This window comes from Watersipora subatra, chromosome 10 (genome assembly GCF_963576615.1).
Source record: "Watersipora subatra chromosome 10, tzWatSuba1.1, whole genome shotgun sequence".
NCBI lineage: Eukaryota > Metazoa > Bryozoa > Gymnolaemata > Cheilostomatida > Watersiporidae > Watersipora > Watersipora subatra.
In genome coordinates, this window is record NC_088717.1 from 5,178,310 (window position 1) to 5,197,376 (window position 19,067).

At 34.4% G+C, this 19,067-nt stretch overlaps 1 long non-coding RNA gene across 1 annotated transcript; it reads left to right on the forward strand.

Annotated features, from left to right (window-relative positions):
* Positions 1-4,061: 4,061 nt before the first annotated feature.
* On the forward strand, positions 4,062-6,142 carry LOC137405760 (uncharacterized). The gene is made up of 2 exons (XR_010979804.1): positions 4,062-4,264; positions 5,656-6,142. It is a non-coding gene; the product is annotated as an uncharacterized lncRNA (long non-coding RNA).
* Positions 6,143-19,067: the final 12,925 nt, after the last annotated feature.

A 19,067-nucleotide genomic window follows, 5' to 3' on the forward strand; every position in this document is an offset into this window, starting at 1 on the left:
GTGCTGTTAGCATTTATTAACATTAAAAACATCATTGCTAAATAAACACAGTGATTTAAACAGGCCTGTATTTCCTAGTTGCAAGTTGGGGCGGCTGCAAATGTTAGGCGACTAGATATGAACACCTGGGGGTTTGGGAGAAGTGTAGGCCCCTAACGGTGTTCAGGGCAGCACCCGAGGCTCTGGACCTTTTAAGTGTCAACAACCTTGAGAGTATGCATAAATGCAATCAATTGCAAGCATCAAAATCTACATACATATGTTGTTTATGGTTCATGGTAGGCAAAACCTTTTCTTTATTCAAGGAACATTGACAGAACAAGAGCTATTACTTCTTTGTTGCAATAGCTCTTGTTCTGTCAATCTGCCCAAGGCAAAAATCTTTCACAACAGATTCTGAATCTATTTCAACATATTTATATATGTGTAATAATAAAAGATTATTTAGACGAGCATGTCCCATAGCGCTCCTCATCGATGTTTTGATTTGGTTATGTAATGATAAGGAAAATCCAAGTTCAGGATGGGGTCTTTTTTACACCCCCACTATAAGCAATAAAGTTCAGTCAAGTCCTAACAAAGTCTTACAAGATCACTCATTTGGAAAGACCACGGAGACAATATAAAACGCTAGTTGCTAGTAAATTATTTATTGAAATTCCAAGTGATTGAGCTTAGACTGCAATTCTTAGTACTTAGCCGCGAAAATCATTAAAAAGTGAATGTAGCAGGTGAACTAATAAGCCGCAGCTATAGAGTGGAGAGCCTAAAGTTTTCCATATTATAAGCTTTAGCTTGATAAAATGGTGAAGCAATGAGAGTATAAAATCTTGCAGCAGAACTGTTTTCGGTATGCTAAAGCTGGTTTGGTTAGGCCAGCCGAAGTTTGCATTCAACCAATGACTTTGCAATAGTGGCTCCATTTCACAAATTATTGGCTCAATACAGTTTCAGAAAACACCAAATGAAATTTCGTCAACATAAGATAACCGATAGTTGGAGTGATAACAGCCGTTTGAGCTCCATCCTGGTTTTTAATGACTGATCTTTATAAACTTTCATTGATGTTGCTATAACTGAGACACTGAGAGGGTTCAGTTCAGCTTTCGAAAGCATGTGTTTCACGCACTGATTTGTCAAAACTTGACTAATATGGGTTTTCGTACTGGTTGGTTCATATCAGGTTTCATACTGATAGTGTTATTTATATAATGGGTAGCTAAATTTCCTGTAATTTATCAAAATGGAGTTCAGAATGGTCTTATGAAAACTAGGTATGCAGTTGAAACTGCTCCGGCGTCCCATCATGATTCTTGCAGACGACATATCAAGTGCCAACCAAAGTTGCTGACCTGTAAAAGAAACCTATATTCTGACTTACCAGGATTTGCTATATTTAGCTAACTGAAAATATGCTTTTCTAAAGCTTTCAAACATGAATGTAAGTAAAAACTGGAGGCTTTTTAAGGAGCAGCTGGTCAATGTACACTAAAGCATTCTAAAGCAGTAGTTAGTGGACATTCAATAGAAAATTTTAAAAGAGCAGTTGGTGTATGTACACCGAATGATTTAAAAGTAACAGTTGCTGTATGTATACTGAAGGATTTAAAAGGAATAGTTGCTGTATGTATACTGAAGTATTTAAAAGGAGCAGTTACTGTATGTACACTGCAGGGTTTAAAAAGAACAGTTGCTGTATGTACACTAAAGGATTTAAAAGAAACAGTTGGTGTATGTACACTGAATGATTTAAAAGGAACAGTTGCTGTATGTATACTGAAGTATTTGAAAGGAACAGTTGCTGTATGTACACTAAAGTATTTAAAAGGAACAGTTGCTGTATGTACACTGAATGATTTAAAAGGAACAGTTGGTATATGTACACTGGATGCTTCTAAGGATCAGTTAGTGTATGTTCACTTGTTATTTCCCTCGGAAAAAATTCATATCACCTAAAAGCCATTCGTAGGTGACATTGTTTAAAACTATAGCAGATCTTCCAGTTGAATTTTCTATGTTCTCTGAGCGTGCGCATAGCATAAAGGAGGTAACAAACATATTGCCGCTTTTTAGGGAGAAAAAGCACCTAACATACAAAGGTTCTTACAATCATCTAAGAAAAACCTAATTTATATTTTAACCTCCAAACCCACTGCTTTTTCAACCAATCAGTCAAAAGCATCACCTATTTTGAAGGATAGGTACAGTTAGCGCTCGGTTAGATATGTACTGAAGCATGATAAAAAGAAACCAACAAATAATAATGGTAGGGATTGCGACACCTAAACCATTAAACTTTACATGTATTTATAGCAACCCGTCATATATATCCTGTGCTTCCCACCAGTTTGTTATATGATATCGTGTTCTTACCAGCATCATTTAATCAATAACCACAACCCTGACAGGCATGAAGCGTCTTACAATTCAGCTTTTAAGGAATGCAGATGAATCACCAGTTGACCAGTTTGTTTGTGATTTCGTCAGAGACAACTGGCGCACAACATGAGCATAAGAATTTCTCTGATCTTTATAGTGTTTTAAATTTAATTTTTATAAAAATATATTTAATATTAGTACTATATATTTAGTACTATATACATGTATATATACATATATATATACAGGCAAACTCGGATAACTCGAACTTCATGGGACCGAGCGAAAGTGTTCGAGTTATCAGAGCATTTAAGTTATCAGAACACTCTCACAAGTCCATGTATTTATTAGTAGATAAATGTACATATACAAACTACATATAAATCAAATGCATAGATGGCTTGTTGCAAATTAAAAGGCTTCTACTGTAAAATTTAAAAAAATGTCATCAGAAAGTATAAAGACTTTTCTATCACTTGAGATTGGTTTGTCGTTTTAGGTGATGTGATTGCCAGGACGTTTTCAGATTGAAATTGGCAAAACTTGATCGCTGTTGAAATGCTCAGAAGAAAAGACATTTTTCTTCTGAGCGTTTTAACCAAGATCAAGTTTGCCAATTTTTCTTTAAGTTTATTCGAAGGTTAGCTCATTATTCCTTGCTTTCGGAGAGCCATCGCTAAGCGAGTGTTTGGTAAAATTTGTTTTTTGCGAACTTTTAGAAAAGTCGTTAACAAAAATATTTTGCCGATGATGGGAATAACGGCGTCTAAGAACTACTAAAAGTTAAGGTTTATCTCTATGGCTTGGAATACAGTGATATTCTAAAGCGATAACAACCGCCGCAGTAGCCGTTGGGCAAAAAACTGCTCGAGTTAACCAAGTTGAGGTCGAGTTATCTCAAAGCAAATTATCATTATGTGGGAACGGACCAAACAAATATGTTGAAGTTAACCATGTGTTCGAACTATTCGACGACGAGTTATCCGAGTTTGACTAATATATATATATATATATATATATATATATATATATATATATATATATATATATATATACATATATGTATATATATATTTATATATATACCGTGCAGCCTGAAGGCTGAAGATTGACAGAGGAAATCATGAAACTGCCAGTAGTAGTTGCAAAGATAAGTGCAATTATTTTCCATAACTAGTATATATATACTAATTATGAAAAAAAAAAAAAATATATATATATATATATGTATATATATATAGATACATATATATACATATATATATATATATATGTATATATATATAGATACATATATATACATATATATAGATACATATATATATATATATATATATATATATATATATATATATATATATATATATATATATATATATATATATATATATTTATATATATATATATATTAGTATATGTAAACTTAAATTTTGAAGCAGACAAAGACCTGAAGTCTCTCCCAAAATGTACATTTTATAGACATGATATGAATGAATGAGCTCTTCAGTTTTATTTACTACGAGAAACGGTTTGGCAAATTCGTGCTTGACTAACCCCGGAGTCGTTGCTATAATCCTTTATGACTGTATGACTGTAAGGGCGCTAGAAGTCACGGCACGAAGGAAATCAGTCATCAACATGACCTGACGCAGGTTCATTGGTGCGGCCATATAAGCACCTGAAGAGGCACACCAAGCAAACAGTGTTTTGTTGAGTGCCAAGGAATAGTGTAGAGTTTAATAGTTACTTCACAGGCACCTAGAGATAACTTGATAAACAGCTATAGCGTTTTGATCAGTAAAGACAGTAATACAGAATGCAGTACAGCGTTATGCCTGAGAACCACATAACTGTGGAGATGGGACCTCCTGCTCAGATTGTACCAGTAAGTACATAAGAAATATGAAAGGTCAGCAAAACAAGGCCTGTTGGCGGGTTAAATCACAGGTACTGTGTGCGTTGCGAAAGTCAGGGGCTCTTTATTTTCACCACCACTTATTGCAACTCATGCAGGACCTGTAAGTTAAATTTATTTTTATTATGTTCAAACACTGCTCGAATGCCAGCTACAAGTAGTGTTTTTTGGTCTATTCTCTCTGCTTTTTCCTAATTGTTACATCACTGTAAGATACATTACTAGTTGCATTAATTTATGATAAAATTTTGTCAAAACTCAAAGGTTGGCTTGCAACAAAATTGACATTACAGCTATTTGGTATCAAAAGGTTCACCATGTTTTGCTCTGCTGTGTTGTGAGTGCAAGATATGTGAAAATGTGATTACAAGCTTTTAAAAGCTAAAAAACGAACAGTTAATTGCAGCCATAACGAAAACGCCGTAGATTGGAATACATTTCCAAAACGGCTCAAATGGGACGTAGATAAACACAATTGCTTCTGCTTCCACTTTCATACAACCTCATTCGTCGAAAATTTTCACAAATTCACTTCACGCATTCAATAAAACCATGTCTATTGTCATTACAAGTCTATTTCATCATCATCGTAATGCTGTCACTTTGAGCACTGATATCTCAAAACCTACCGTAGAAATTCGTTTAATTTTTTAACCTTAGCTCCTAGTATATCATTTAACCCTAGCATATCATTCTCTGATAAGCATGACGAGCCTGTTGGTCACCTGTGATAGTTGAAAAATGTTGCAGAAATTTTTTGCGCTGTTTGACAGGAAGTATGGGTCACATGATCAGATTACGACTAGATGATTATAGGCCAAGCCGAAACAAAACTGTAAAGCAGCGAGCACCTATATTTGATACGGGCTTTTTGGTAGAACCTGAAGTGTTTGTCATAAACAAGTGCTACGAAACATTTTATATCGAGCCTTTTATTAGCCTTTCAATTCACAGGATAACATCACATGTCATAACGATAGCCAAAATGCTTGAAAGCATCAACAAAATATAGATATTCCAAACTACGGAGTTTTCGTGATGACTGCGATTCACTGTGAAATACAAAAAAGAAATGAATGAAGTATGAAAGATTCAAAGTGAGAATTTTTTGAAAAATAAAAAATAAAAGTAATAATTCACAATCTATACTGACTATACTATGCCAAACCATTTATTTGATTTGATTGGTCAACTTTTGCACCTTCCTTTTATGGTTATTGTATGGTATAATTTGTAAAACACTTCTGTTTAAAATGAAACTGTGCCCAGTATGTAAAGTAAAATATACTAGCATTGACCTTTTACTTTTTCTTGCTTTGTGGTGTTATAACCATGTCTTATATAGCAATCTAATGTTACAGACACCAACACAGCCGCTAACAGAACCTTGGACAGGCACATATGTGATGGCACTAATTGTAAACGTACTATGCTGTTGTTTCCCCTGTTCCTTCATTGGTACAGTACATATAGTCGCGGCCAGAGGAGACTACATCAAGGGCAACACTATACTTGCACTCCGGAAGCAAAGAACTGCTCTGGGCTGGACTATCACTGGATTTTCACTAGGATGTCTGTTGCTAGGAAGTTGCTTACTGTATTATATTTGATATTACTAGTGCACCTCTCACAATCATGACACGATAAAAACAGTTGTAGACAAAGGGCTCCAAAAGTCATGTATATATAATATTCATACTTTTTAAATACATTAAATTTACTTTTTCCAAAGTTTTACATTTACAATTATAGTGTCAATGTTGTTGAATCTCATCTGTATGTTAAAATTCTAGCTAGTAGTGTAGTGACTTTTATTTATGGTAATAAAATCTTTATTTTACCAAATAATATCTTGTTTTGGCACTTTCATACGAGCTGTTTAAATCTCATCAAATGCTAACTGAATAAAGGAACACAGATAGTTTTAGCACTGTTAGCGTTGAGTGACATTATAACATCATTGCTAGATTAAACACAGTCCTTTAAACGTTTCTTCTAACATAAAGTTATATAAAATAACAATATAATAATACATTTTATTTAAGTCAGTTTTTTTCACAGTTTGCACTACAAAGACAAACATTCTAAAAAAAACTTTAAAGCTACATTTATTCACCTAAAGAAAACCTAATTTAGACCTGAAGAAACTTAGATTTAGATTTAGAATGTAGCTTAGTAACTTTATAGTTACTAACCTATAAATTTAAAGCTACTCTTCTCGGAAGCTTGACTCACTTTCAGGAGAGTGCATTAAATAATGATGAATGTGATTTTTTGTTATTTCTGGGATCTGAATTGTTTTCTAGCTAGTCCACAAGGTTTATGCTTTCAACTCATTTAAAATGTGAAATGAAGATGATTAGCTTACTTTTGCTAGCTATAGTTTTCTGTTGATTATGATTTATAGTGTCATTAGATCAACTTATCGTAACTTCTAAACTAGCAGTGAGCTTAAGGACGCCTGAGATGACTTCCATTTTTAATCAGATAGCTTGCGGGTTTGGGGTTTGAGAGGCTGATTTTCTGAAACCAAATAGAGTTTTTGAACAAAGTATTTTAGCTACCTGGAATATGGGTGTGAAGTTTAAATAAAACTGATCAACAAATTTTTAAATGCATAACATTTATGCAATGAGAAAATGGAATTTAATGTATATATGGTAAGCTAGCTGTGCTACCCAGCGTTGCCCGGTTATTAAAGATGAGTTTATAAACAATGAGAGATAGTGAGAGTTGTTTGCCAGTTGCTATTAGCTTGGCACATTGCAATTGGAAAATTTGAGTAAGCTTACTAATAAGAGCTACCACTTCTCATGACCCTGTGTCGTAACGGAAAGCGGTAGTGTATTTGCTTCCATATAGCAACATGTATCGCCTGGTGAGCATATCAAGCTCGTGTGATTGAAATGGCAAGGCCTCGGACTGGCGAATGGAAGGGCTTGAGATTAAATCTTTTGGGTTACAAATCCTTTATTTTAAGATTTTTATAGCTATAAATGGACATATCTTACAATGGACGAATACACAAACTTTGAGAAATATATATAGATAAGTTACAAACAAGTACAGCAAGCTTAAATTAAGATCAAATGACAGACACTTTGCTTAAATTTGAAAAAAAACTTTACTTAGTTATCGAGCGAAACATTTGAGGTAAGCGCAAAAATTCAACGTATGGACGGATTTTATCTTCTCAGGCTTGTTGTTCTTTTAGCAATGTATAAGTGCATCTACAAATTTACATCTTTTTTTGCTTGTTTGTTTGTTTGTTTATTTCATCTATAGGAGAATAGAACAAAAGATTGAAGTGATAAACACATTACATGGTTGTCACTTGTCAACATAAGAGTGTATAATTAATTTCTAATAATGAACAATAAATATAACAAGACAAAAGAGGTGATGATGAGGCCTACATGCAATGGTGAACCGGCCAAGGCAAGGCCCAGTTAGACGATAGCAGAAAAAATAGACTCTCACTCCCGCTCCAGGAGATGAACTCTTAGACTATTTTTAAATTCGGAAATAGTCCTATGTTTTTAACATATATAGGTAGTTGGTTCCATAGCACCAATTCTTGGTATGTTGTTTTTCAAAGACTGGCAGTGGAGCTAAATGGTGAATCTTGATGGAATGTTTAGTTTCCAGTCTCTATTTTATTGTCATATCTAAACAAAAGATTAACGTACGTAAATATAAAATAAAACTAAGATGGTTGTATTAAATTTAAGCACAAAAATATAACATAAGATTACATGAGAAAACATACAAGATACAGCATAAGATTATACCAAACAGGTAAATCTACATGTACTGTATATTAGTAAATTTTAATTTGTCAGCGCGCGAATGCATGTGTGTATTTGTGTGTGTACATGTGCGTGTGCGCGTGTGTGCATGTGGGTGTCTGTTAGTTCGTGTAAATTATACACATTTTCACGTTTTTTGCAGTTTCATTCAAACTTTACTAGCATTTGGCACCTGCTCTTTTTAGGTAGTTAAAATGTTTGATTTCAAACCTGTGTCTGATTCCAGAGAACCAGTCTCTTAGACACCCATCTGACTAGAAACTCCAGAATGTGCCTTCACTTGCCTCATTACTCCCGCACTACTTACTTGCCGTTCAAGCCTCATCTTAGAATGTCAAAAAGAGCATATACATTTGTAGGTGTGTGTGGGCCACAGCATCAGTATATTTGTAACAACACAAAAAACGATATCTTGCTTGTCAATATGTTGTCTTTCCATGAAGATTTTCTATGAGCTCTAGCAAAGGCCTGTGAAAAGTATATTTTAATTATTGTAACTGGCAGTCTGATGCTTCGTGAAAGATTGTCACGTGTGATAAGATAACTCCGCGATAATGCTGAAATGTTGCAAGGTGGTTGATTGACACTGGTGGATGTGTTGGTCTACCAAGCTGAAAGTCACGAGTTCAAATCTCAATCAATGCAATATTTTTTCCTAACTTCTGATTGTTCCGTCACGCAGGCACAGCTTTTGTTATAGCAAAGACTCTCAATGAACTGCTGTTTGACTTTCAAGTGTTTGAAGACACCATAGAGTGTCTTCAAACATTTGAAAGTCAAACTTCAACTATGAAAGTGGGTACGAACTGCAATTAATACAAAAAATAGAGCTGACTGTAAGTGTTTGATTAGACCAAAGTGGAAACAGCTATTGACACATCAATAGGCTGTTGTCATGGTGATTTGAAGCTCGGTTATTGTTTATGAAAAACAATGACCCTGAAATGCAACATTTGCCACTTTATTTACTATAGTTGTAATTCAAACTAACAAGGTCATTGATTTTTGAAAATTTATTAACCTCAAACCTCATTAACTTTATTGAGCTGAAAGGACATTGCTGTTTAGCTGATTTTAGAATTGATAATTCAGAAATATACCCGTGTTTACTCGTTATACATCATACTAAACACCAAGCAAAGTATTTTACTTCTACAGAAAAATTAAAATAATTATATAAAATGCAAATGAAAGATGGATCAAGTATATGTGAAAGTTGTCAGCTCAATTGCATATGTCTACTCAAATGTTTTATGAAGTTTTTTAATAAACTGAAATACCTGAAAGCAGTTCGAGCTACGATAACTCCTTTTCTATATGTAGTTGTGTTACAGGATGTGCTTGCTTTAAGCAAAGTTCAAGATAATGCCTATTATTGGCTACTAGCATTTTAAAAAGTTCTGCAAGTGATCTCTTTTCAAAATCATCAAAACTTTTAACGAATGTTCGCTAACAGCATATTTCTACAGCGTTGTTAAACTATATAATCATACACATAGGACTAGGCCACAGTGATTATAACTATTTATTTAAGCATGTGGTAGCCAACAATGTTGAAAAGGGTAGTTTAGAACTCTTTCTTGAATTTGACTAAACAGGTACATAGCTGTAGCTCTCTCTCCCTCTCACTTTTCCTCTCCCTCTCACTTTTCCTCTCATTTTCCCTCTCCCACTCTCCCTCTCCCACTCTCCCTCCCCCACTCTCCCTCTCCCACTCTCCCAATCTTCCACTCTCTCCCCCTCTCTCTTTCTCTCACCCTCTCTCTCCCTTTCTCTCCCTTTCTCTTCCTCTCTCTCCCTCCCTCTCTCTCCCTCTCTCTCCTCCTCTTTCCCTCTCTCTCCCTCCCTCTTTCCTTTCTTTCTGATTTTAAAAAATTGGAATTGCAGCAAAAAATTGAGATAATTTGCTTCAGATACTTAATAAAAATTTAGTATTTAAACACCTCTGAGATAAACTGAAGAAGCACATAAACGTGACTTGATTGGCAATTGAAGTCTTCATTTAACGTTTTATTGGCTAGTTTACTAGAATAAGGTTAACAACCATTAGTAACGGCGTACAACTGAAAGCAGTATTTTAAAAAATTTGCTTGAAACCCCTTAACATGCAGAGTATGTTATGTTTTTTTAATAAGAACTAGAATCAGAGTGAACTCTTTTAGGTGCCGTTGTCCGGACTCTGATGCATAGCGTCTCTGGAGTTGTGTTCAAACTAGGTGAGCAAGTAGATTGATAAGATAAGCAAAAAGCAAGCATTACAAATAAATTTACCGTTAACAAAAAAAGGGTAAACATCTAGTCGTTTGAGAGAACCATGTAGTAGCAGTTATGTTTTTTTATGTTAGTTTAAATATAGATATTTTAGAAAATATTAGTTGGAGCACTTATAAGTTTGGCTTCAATATATTCATCAGTCATCTAAACTGAAGTGAATAACAGTGAGAATAAAAAAAGTTACTTGACCTTTGGACATATACGCCTGAAAATAAAACAGCATATCACAATGTAACATATCGTTGGTATGGGTTTATATTTTGCCAAAATAATTTTTGCAATCTGCAAAGTGTAGCTAACAGCTGGCAGCTGACAATAAGAAATGAGTAATTGCCTCACTAGTAAATTAATCAAATTCACTGACACATCAGTCAGTCTGCACTGGTCAATCATTCGCAGAGCTCATTATACAAACCAAATACTTTAGTGGAGGCTGATGCGTAAAAAAAATTTCAGCCATTATAAAACTATCACAAGTTGTTGCAGTTGACTCTATTGTCATATAGAAAGTATCCTTTGAGTTCAAAATAAAATCAATTACTAGTAAACTAGAAGCTTCAATTGTTATGTCAATGGAAATTGCTTTTTGAGATTGCTATTTGAAGGTAGCTTAAAACTATCAGCAAAGTGTCTATGCAGTAACCAAAGTGCTAAAACAGATATTTTGAAGTTTTTTTTCTTGTATACAGTAATGAAAACAGTATAAACTACATGTAACAAAGGTTTTGCTATAATCTGACGTCATTGAGAGTTGCCTACACATGGTGTAGGGGAGATACCTCTCAATATTTGTCCTTTATTATTAAGTGTTAATTAACTAATCATTGCTTTTGAAAAAGCCTGTTTAACAAGATAAACTGATAAAAAAGGGTGTTGAGGAAAGCCATAAACAAAAGTTTTTATATGCATTAGTTCATTAAAAACAATAGAATAAACCTAAATACATGTAGCTATTTATTCCATTAGTGTCATCCATGAAAATGTCTTTCCAAATATTTTTTATCAGAAAGTTTTCTCTCTCAAAATGTTTTTAAAAATGTTGTTCTTAAAGATTTAAAACTATTTTTAAACTGTAGTTATAACACGGTCAACAAAATGGTTCACCAGTTATGAGGCCTGATTTGCCACACCAGATTTTGCATTTCAAGCAGAAATAAGCATTTATGGTGACAAGATGTCACCATAAAAGCTTATTTATGGTGACAAAACTCCAAACCCAAACTCAAAGGTTGAATTGAATAAAATTCACGAACAATATTTCGATTCACTTTCCCTAAATTTTTATTTCATGAAATTATCTTTTAACAAAAATAAAAATATAAAACAATCAATAAAAAGCCTATAAATTAGCATCATTTTTTGCTAACAAAATGTAGAAAAGTATCTTGCATGCCATAGAAATGTTAAACATTAAGGGACCTGTGTTAGCAATTTTGATATGCTTTTATCAGCTCTTTCAGTCAAATGCTGTCATGCCTTTTAGCAGTTGCACTGATGTATTAATGGATACGCATTCTCGCCAGTAAATGGCAGCAATAGCATAGACGCTGACGGAAGTGTTACTAAATCAATAAAGCTTGGTTTCCATATCCGCAGCAAAACCCTGGCGGTAATCTTGCGCAGCAAAACACTTGCGACGCTAGGTAGCTTCTGTTCACATAAAGCTGCATTGGTAATAATCTTTGTTCATCATGCCGTTTCGCAAAAGCTGACCTTCACCTGTACAATGAAGTTCGGGAAAGTTTTGTCTGCAGCTCTTTGCGAAAGTTGAACAGTGCTGAATTCTTGCGTTGAGCGCCGGCAACTACCAGCGATACTCGGTGCGCAGGTTCACATTTCACCGCTGATAGCCCTGCGGTGCTGTCACTGTTGCTTGGGGCGTATATGGGAACCAGGCTTAGGTAGCATCAACAGGCTACACTTAACGCTAGTATTACCTACTAAAAAGCAGCAGTATCTCCAACATTCGGATTCATATTCAGTTCACAACATTCACATTCATATTAGTCATTGAGCATGTATCTACTGCCCAGTTACTGACACCATTTCATTTGTAAGTTATATATAACTCAGATCTACTGAAAGAGTAAGTGGCTCCTTGCTTATCCAAAAGATTTAGCTCGCCGATGATGCCTAAGAGAATTGACCTCTTTGCTTGATGCTAGTTATTGATTTGTTATGCTTTGTTATTGGTAAACTTAATCAGCTGAATGATAACATGAAAACTTTATAGTTTGAAGATGTCTACTAATACGAGAAGATATAAAACTTAGTTCTAAACAGAAACTCTCACAACTTATCTCATAAACAGTAACATTTTAACAATACCAAATGTTTTAGAAATAGCTTATAAATTATTATACTTTTGCCTAAGTATATTTTTGAATTTACTATTTTTTTCCTGTCCTGATACGATTACTTTAAAAACGATACTTTAAAAATGAACTTAAACAAACATTTTTGTAGATTGTTATCAGAAAGTATCGGCATTTCTTTATTATTTGCATTTTTTTATATTTGAGGGGATCTAATTGCAAGAATGTTTCTAAATTAAAATCTACGCTAAAACCTGATCTCTGTTAAAACATTTAGAAGTCGAATACATGCAAGATGATGTCATTAGTTGTTATCGCTGCCATGGTTGATATCAGCTATTGTGTTCAACTTTATGCATTATGTATCTTTATTCTGTCGGTTTCTTTGCAATTACAGATGCCATAATAGGACTTTCGATTGGTATTAAAGTTTTAATGGTGATCAAGTTTTATTGATTTTAATCTTGAAACAACCTGACAGTCAGATCACCTCAAACATCAAAAACAATTGTAAATGATAGAAAATACCGATGCTTTCTGATCAAATCTAAAGAACTGTTCCAGTTCATTATTAAAATTATGAAATTAAAATTAAAAAATTAAAATTAAAAAATACAAATTACAAAATACTAAATAAAATAATAATAATAAATAAATTACAAAATACAAATAAAAATTAAAATACTCATAAAATAATTTTCCAAGTCATTTTGTGAGAGCACATAACTCCAAATAAGTACACACAACTATTGATCGCTAGACTTTGCAAGGCACTTATTGTAGGCTATACTTCAGGTGAGTATTTCAAGCACAGCTCTATCATTTCTACTTTGCAAATTACGAGATCACTGTCCTATGGTTGACAGGCTCTTCTAGCAAAGCATTATTATACCAGGCCACTAGGCTAATCCCTGATTGTTAATATAAAGTAAAGATGTGATAAATTGAACTGTTGTTTCAGCCCAACAAGATTTTTAGTGATTAACCTTAAAAAGCTGTTTACTTTCAAATACGGGAAAAAACTAAACTCAAAAGGAAATAACTTTAATTGAACTGTTGTTTTTATCTTCTTTCAACTTCGTCCATTAGATTGTTGCCACCGCAAATGGTCTTCCGCCTGGCATGGGATTTATTGTGATCACTTGCTTATGAGATTTGAAGCAGGAGCAATTGTAGTTGAATGCCCTTCCTAACACCACCAGTGCTCCAGCTGTCTTTATTACCATGTTAAACAGCAGTGCCTCAGGCTATAATTATGACACGCATAAGTATAACTATTTTATTATTGCATGCCACAAACAGTGCATGCAATACTAAACAATATCTCAAATCATTTAACATTTAATTATGGCGCAAAAACAATGTTGTAAAAACTATTTTAATTAGACAACAAAGCATGGAGAAATGACAAGCAGAGCAAACAAGAGGTAGTTAGGCCTACAATAGTTTTGAATGAAAATGTTTAAAGATCACAATAAAGTTCTAGATGTACTCGCAAATAGTAGTTTTATTCAGTTTTTATATTACTAAAAAAATTACAAGCGATTTCAGCTGTAATCAATACAGTGTTTATAAAACAGTTGGAATAAAAATAACTTTTATAGAATAACTGTTCCATATTTATTTTCATAAAAGTGACACATAATATGCAGTTATTATACACATTTAACAGACACCCTAACAGTTCATCATGGGTGCAGCTTACTACAGGCTTTTATAAACTAAGTAATATTTACCTACCTGCGAGGTATCTACTTTGCCAATTTTGTCAAGTAACAACAGAATAATCCTAACACGCCTGTAAAACACGTTTAATTTCAAGATATTTGCTTGTAAAAAGTACATATAATAGTGTTTTGCAGCTTCTATATAAAGCTAGCTAATCACTTCATGGGTATGCTATGCTAGGGCTGATCCTAAAGCAGGGATCAGGGGAAAATCAGTCAACCAATCAGAGACGAGTAAGGTAAATAGCTCATAGAGTGGAGGCTGTTAACTCATCTGGCAACAGACAGTATTGGCTTCCCTCTACAGACAGAAGAATTGTACAGCTAACCAGAAAGACGATGAATGAGACAAAGTATGGATCTGCTAATGCAGAAGAGTATCAGGTAGGCAGCAGCCGACTGGAGTATAACTTAGAGAATTTCGACTAGAAAAATAAGCTGAGCTGATATCTTCAATTTCTACAAAGTGTTGTGATTCTATAAGTATATCTTTGTTGCTAAGATTGCTCTGTGTATCTTGCAAAAGCTACAGGAGTTTTGAAGCATTTGAAACATTGAGTTCAGCCACCAATCATTACATTTTAAGTATGGTAAGAACTATTGACAGAATAAGACAATTGCTACAGTATTCTACTGTCAACTGGAACAAAAAAAAAAAAGTTTTCAAAACTGTTTCATCTTTTGCAAATTTTATTTAGTGCATACTCTGCTAAAACAGCAAAAAATAATTTAATTATCCCATGACTGCTTCCTTTTTAGGTTATTAACAAGTGTATTTTATAATCATATTTTTATAACTAAGCATTTCTGTTTGTTTTCTTCTGAAATTAGGTAGAGAAATACAGGACCCCTTTTGCTGGAGTTGCAAATGGTGCAATGCATTCAACCATAAAATGACTTATGGACTACTGAGAAATTCTTAACTTTAAATTGTTGATCTGAGCCTTAGAGCATTTCAATTATATTAGCTGCATTTAAGTAAGGCTAGATTCATTCACTTTTCTAAGAGCTAAATAAGATTTCTTACTGAGTAAAAATAGATTCAGTTGTGATAACTAAACTATTCAAGAAACAGATGGCTGGTAAGTGTCAGTCATGTGACAGAGTTCAATGGCTGGTAAGTGTCAGTCATGTGACAGTCCAATGGCTAGAGAGTGTTAAGATACGACCCCACGTAACCCATTTATCGTTGGTGCTGACCGAAATCTCTATAATGTAAACGAAAAACACAGAATTTTTCGGCCGAAATTCACAGAATTGTCAGAGCTGTGCATGCACAGCAAACTCGTCGACGAAACGCTTTTAATTGGCTAAACAAGTTAGTTAGCGAGCATAATTCTAGCAGCCTTTGCATTTTATATAGTCCAAAACACATAATTTGACACGCAAGAACAATACTAACACGATTTGCTATAGTGAATATGATGTGACTTGATTGCGCTGCTGTTAGTTTTTTATCGTTCGGTCAGCATGGCTACAAATCGTTTCTTTTTTAATAATATTAATTTATTTTAGGAATAAAAGTTTCGTTATAAAAAAATTTGCCATCTTTAGTGCAATCAAGTCAATTGCATCGTACTTACTTTGGCTGAAATTCTGCGAATTTCAGTCAAAGTAAGTGGTCGTACCTTAACACTCTCTAGCCATTGGACTGTCACATGACTGACACTTATCAGCCATTGAACTCCGTCACACGACTGACACTTACCAATATTCACAGAGTTTGCCTAAAATTCTGTGAATTTCAGCCAAATTCTGTGAATTTCAGCCGAATAATTTTGTTTTTTTGTTCATTTTGTGATTCCGGTCAGAACCAATGAAAATATCGTTACGTGTGGTCATACCTTTAGTCATGTAACAGAGTCAAGTGGCTGGTGAGTGCTGCTCATGCGCCAGAATTTAAATGGCTAGCAAGTTTCAGTTATGTGACTGGGTCCCATGGTGTTGGTAAGTGTCTGTCATGTGACAGGGTTCAATGGCTGGCAAGTTTCAGTCATGTGACAGGGTCCTCATGGTGTTGGTAAGTGTCTGTCATGTGACGGAGTTCAATGGCGGACAAGTGTGAGTCATGTGACAGGGTACCATGGTGTTGGCAAGTGTGAGTCATGTGGCAGGGTACCATGGTGTTGGCAAGTGTCAGCCATGTGACAGGGTACCATGGTGTTGGTAAAAGCAAAATGAATTTGGAAGCTCTGCTGGCTAGTCAAATACTCTGAAAAGTCAACAGTCACTATGCACTGGAGGGTGATTCTCTTTCTCTGATCAATATTCATGATCCCTTGCTCGTAATGAGGCTAATGGCGATGATGCCCCTAGAACTCAGTTTGTGTCGAGAGATCTTAAATCGACATCTTTCTTATCTAGCAATACATGGCATACTGTATTTAAACAAACTATTAGCATAGCTTTTATGATTGAAAAACAGAAATGGCCAAGTTTTAATCCACAATAATAAAAGTACTCCTCTCTTGATCATTTCGATTTGAGCTAACAAGGCTCCGATAGAACTGTTAATAATTTTGTAGTTCGTCAGTTCACTCAATTACCCAGAATTTCTTGACTTAAGCAATCCCACAAGTGAGAGCTTGATGCAAAAATGAGTTGTTGCCTGTTTTAAATTTGTGCTAAACCTTTTTACTCGTGATGCTTATAACGCTTAAAAAGATAGGCTTAAACTTTTTTTGATAAAACAGTAATAATTTTAAAAAATTGGATATTGCAGCAAATTGGTGATCAGGATAATAAAGTGCACTTAAAAACCCCAAACCTTTAAAAAATTTTCTTTAAATGGCAAGATTTTAATTAGACAGAGCTTCACACTTCATCTTACCAAAACTAGCCTTTATCGATGTAGATTCAGTACAGTTGTATTATGGGTCGATATATATTATGGCATTACTCCTTGAGACTTGGCATATTCAGCTTTTCCCCTGGGAATACATAAGTGTATTTACTTCCGAACATTTGCAAGTTTTATTGATTTATCTCATCAGCCTTTCTAAGAAACCTTCTGCCGTTGAGGTTCAGCCCTGCAGCCTAGCTAAGAGGAGTTTGCAGACTAAAGGCTAGGTAATACTATATTGCAAAATGTCAGCGTTTTCTTTTTGGCGCTCGTCGTCGATTATGTGAACCGTAAACCTATGGCATTGACGAAGCAACGCGGAGACATCAAGAAAGTTTGCAACTGTTAAATCTTCTCAAAATTTCGCCGATCATCGACAACCACCTGTACAATGGGAACCATTTCGGCGATAGAAATTCATGGTCATTAATAATGTGATTTATTCATTTCCATTTACGATAGTCGCTAAGAAACTAGTCTTTTATTCAAGCAGTATATAGAGGCAGCAAAAATATATAGAGGCAGCAGTGGTGGCTAATGAAAAAATAATCTGATAATGGCGTAGAAAAACTATATCAAGGAACGGTAATTGAATGTCTGTAACGTTTAAGAAACACGAATGCCTGTGAGATGAGCTAGAGTTAAATGTTGGTAATGGATGCGCTACAAAATAATAGTTTTAGCTATTTAGCCTCGAGTCTTGGCTTGGTGAATACTGATTTCCTAATTTTTACTACAACAAAAGTTGTGTTAGCCTGATAGTCTAAAACCACGGTTGGAGGTTTAGATAAAAGCTTGCATTGTATGAGATTTTAACTCAAAACTTCGCAGACTGACACTCAAACACCTTCACCAATAGACCAATCATAATTATTTCAGAATAATCGTACTTATAGTTATTACAGGCTAGACTGCCTGGGTACTAGTTCTTCAGTAGAACAAGAACACCTTTTAACCATTTTCTCGACACATGCAACTTGCGTTGAGCTTAAAGTGACTATCATCTCAATGCTCTGTACAATATTCCTGCTATCATCCCAATCAATCCAATGTAGTTGCTAGCCAACATGTCAGCTTATGTAAACGAGTGACCGCTGTCCCTGACACATCAATGACAAAGTTAAGTTAAGCAGAGTTAAAACTTGCATAGAGTACAAATCTTGACAACTTGACAAAAAAAACTAAAAAGATAACCTCAAAGCTATTACCTGTCTCCCATATTACGAACCAATTGATTTGGTTGAAGCTAGATGCATAACTTTGAGCCATGCTACACTCTCTACACTCCGGGGTGGTAATTACTAACAGAGTACTTTCAAAAAGTAAGCTATTTTTAGCTGAAGTAAATTTCTTTGTTTCGTTAAAAAAATTAAATTGAAAAATGTTTCATCCATCAGTCTCCCTATTTCTCTAATTTGGTTTTTGCTATAAATTTAGCTATTTCAAGGCTTTAAAGCTTTGCTAGTGTCCACAATTTTCCAAACCGAAGAAATTAACAAAGCATGTAAAAATTTTCTTGAAAGATTTGCAAAATCGATTTAGATACTGCTATAAGCTGTTTATGAGCGGTTCTCATGACAAAATTAATTGATTGCAGTAAGTAATAGATAATTAAATGCTCCACAAGTTTGGAATTATCCTCTTTATGCGAATTTTAGAGAATTGAGTGAGACAGCAATTCCTTTATTGATGACAAGTAAACTCGATAAAACATTTTAGAATACATATGTTATAAAGTACCTAGGTAAGCTATACTTACAGCTATACTGTAGCTCGGGCTATACTTGTCTACAAATAGCAAAATTT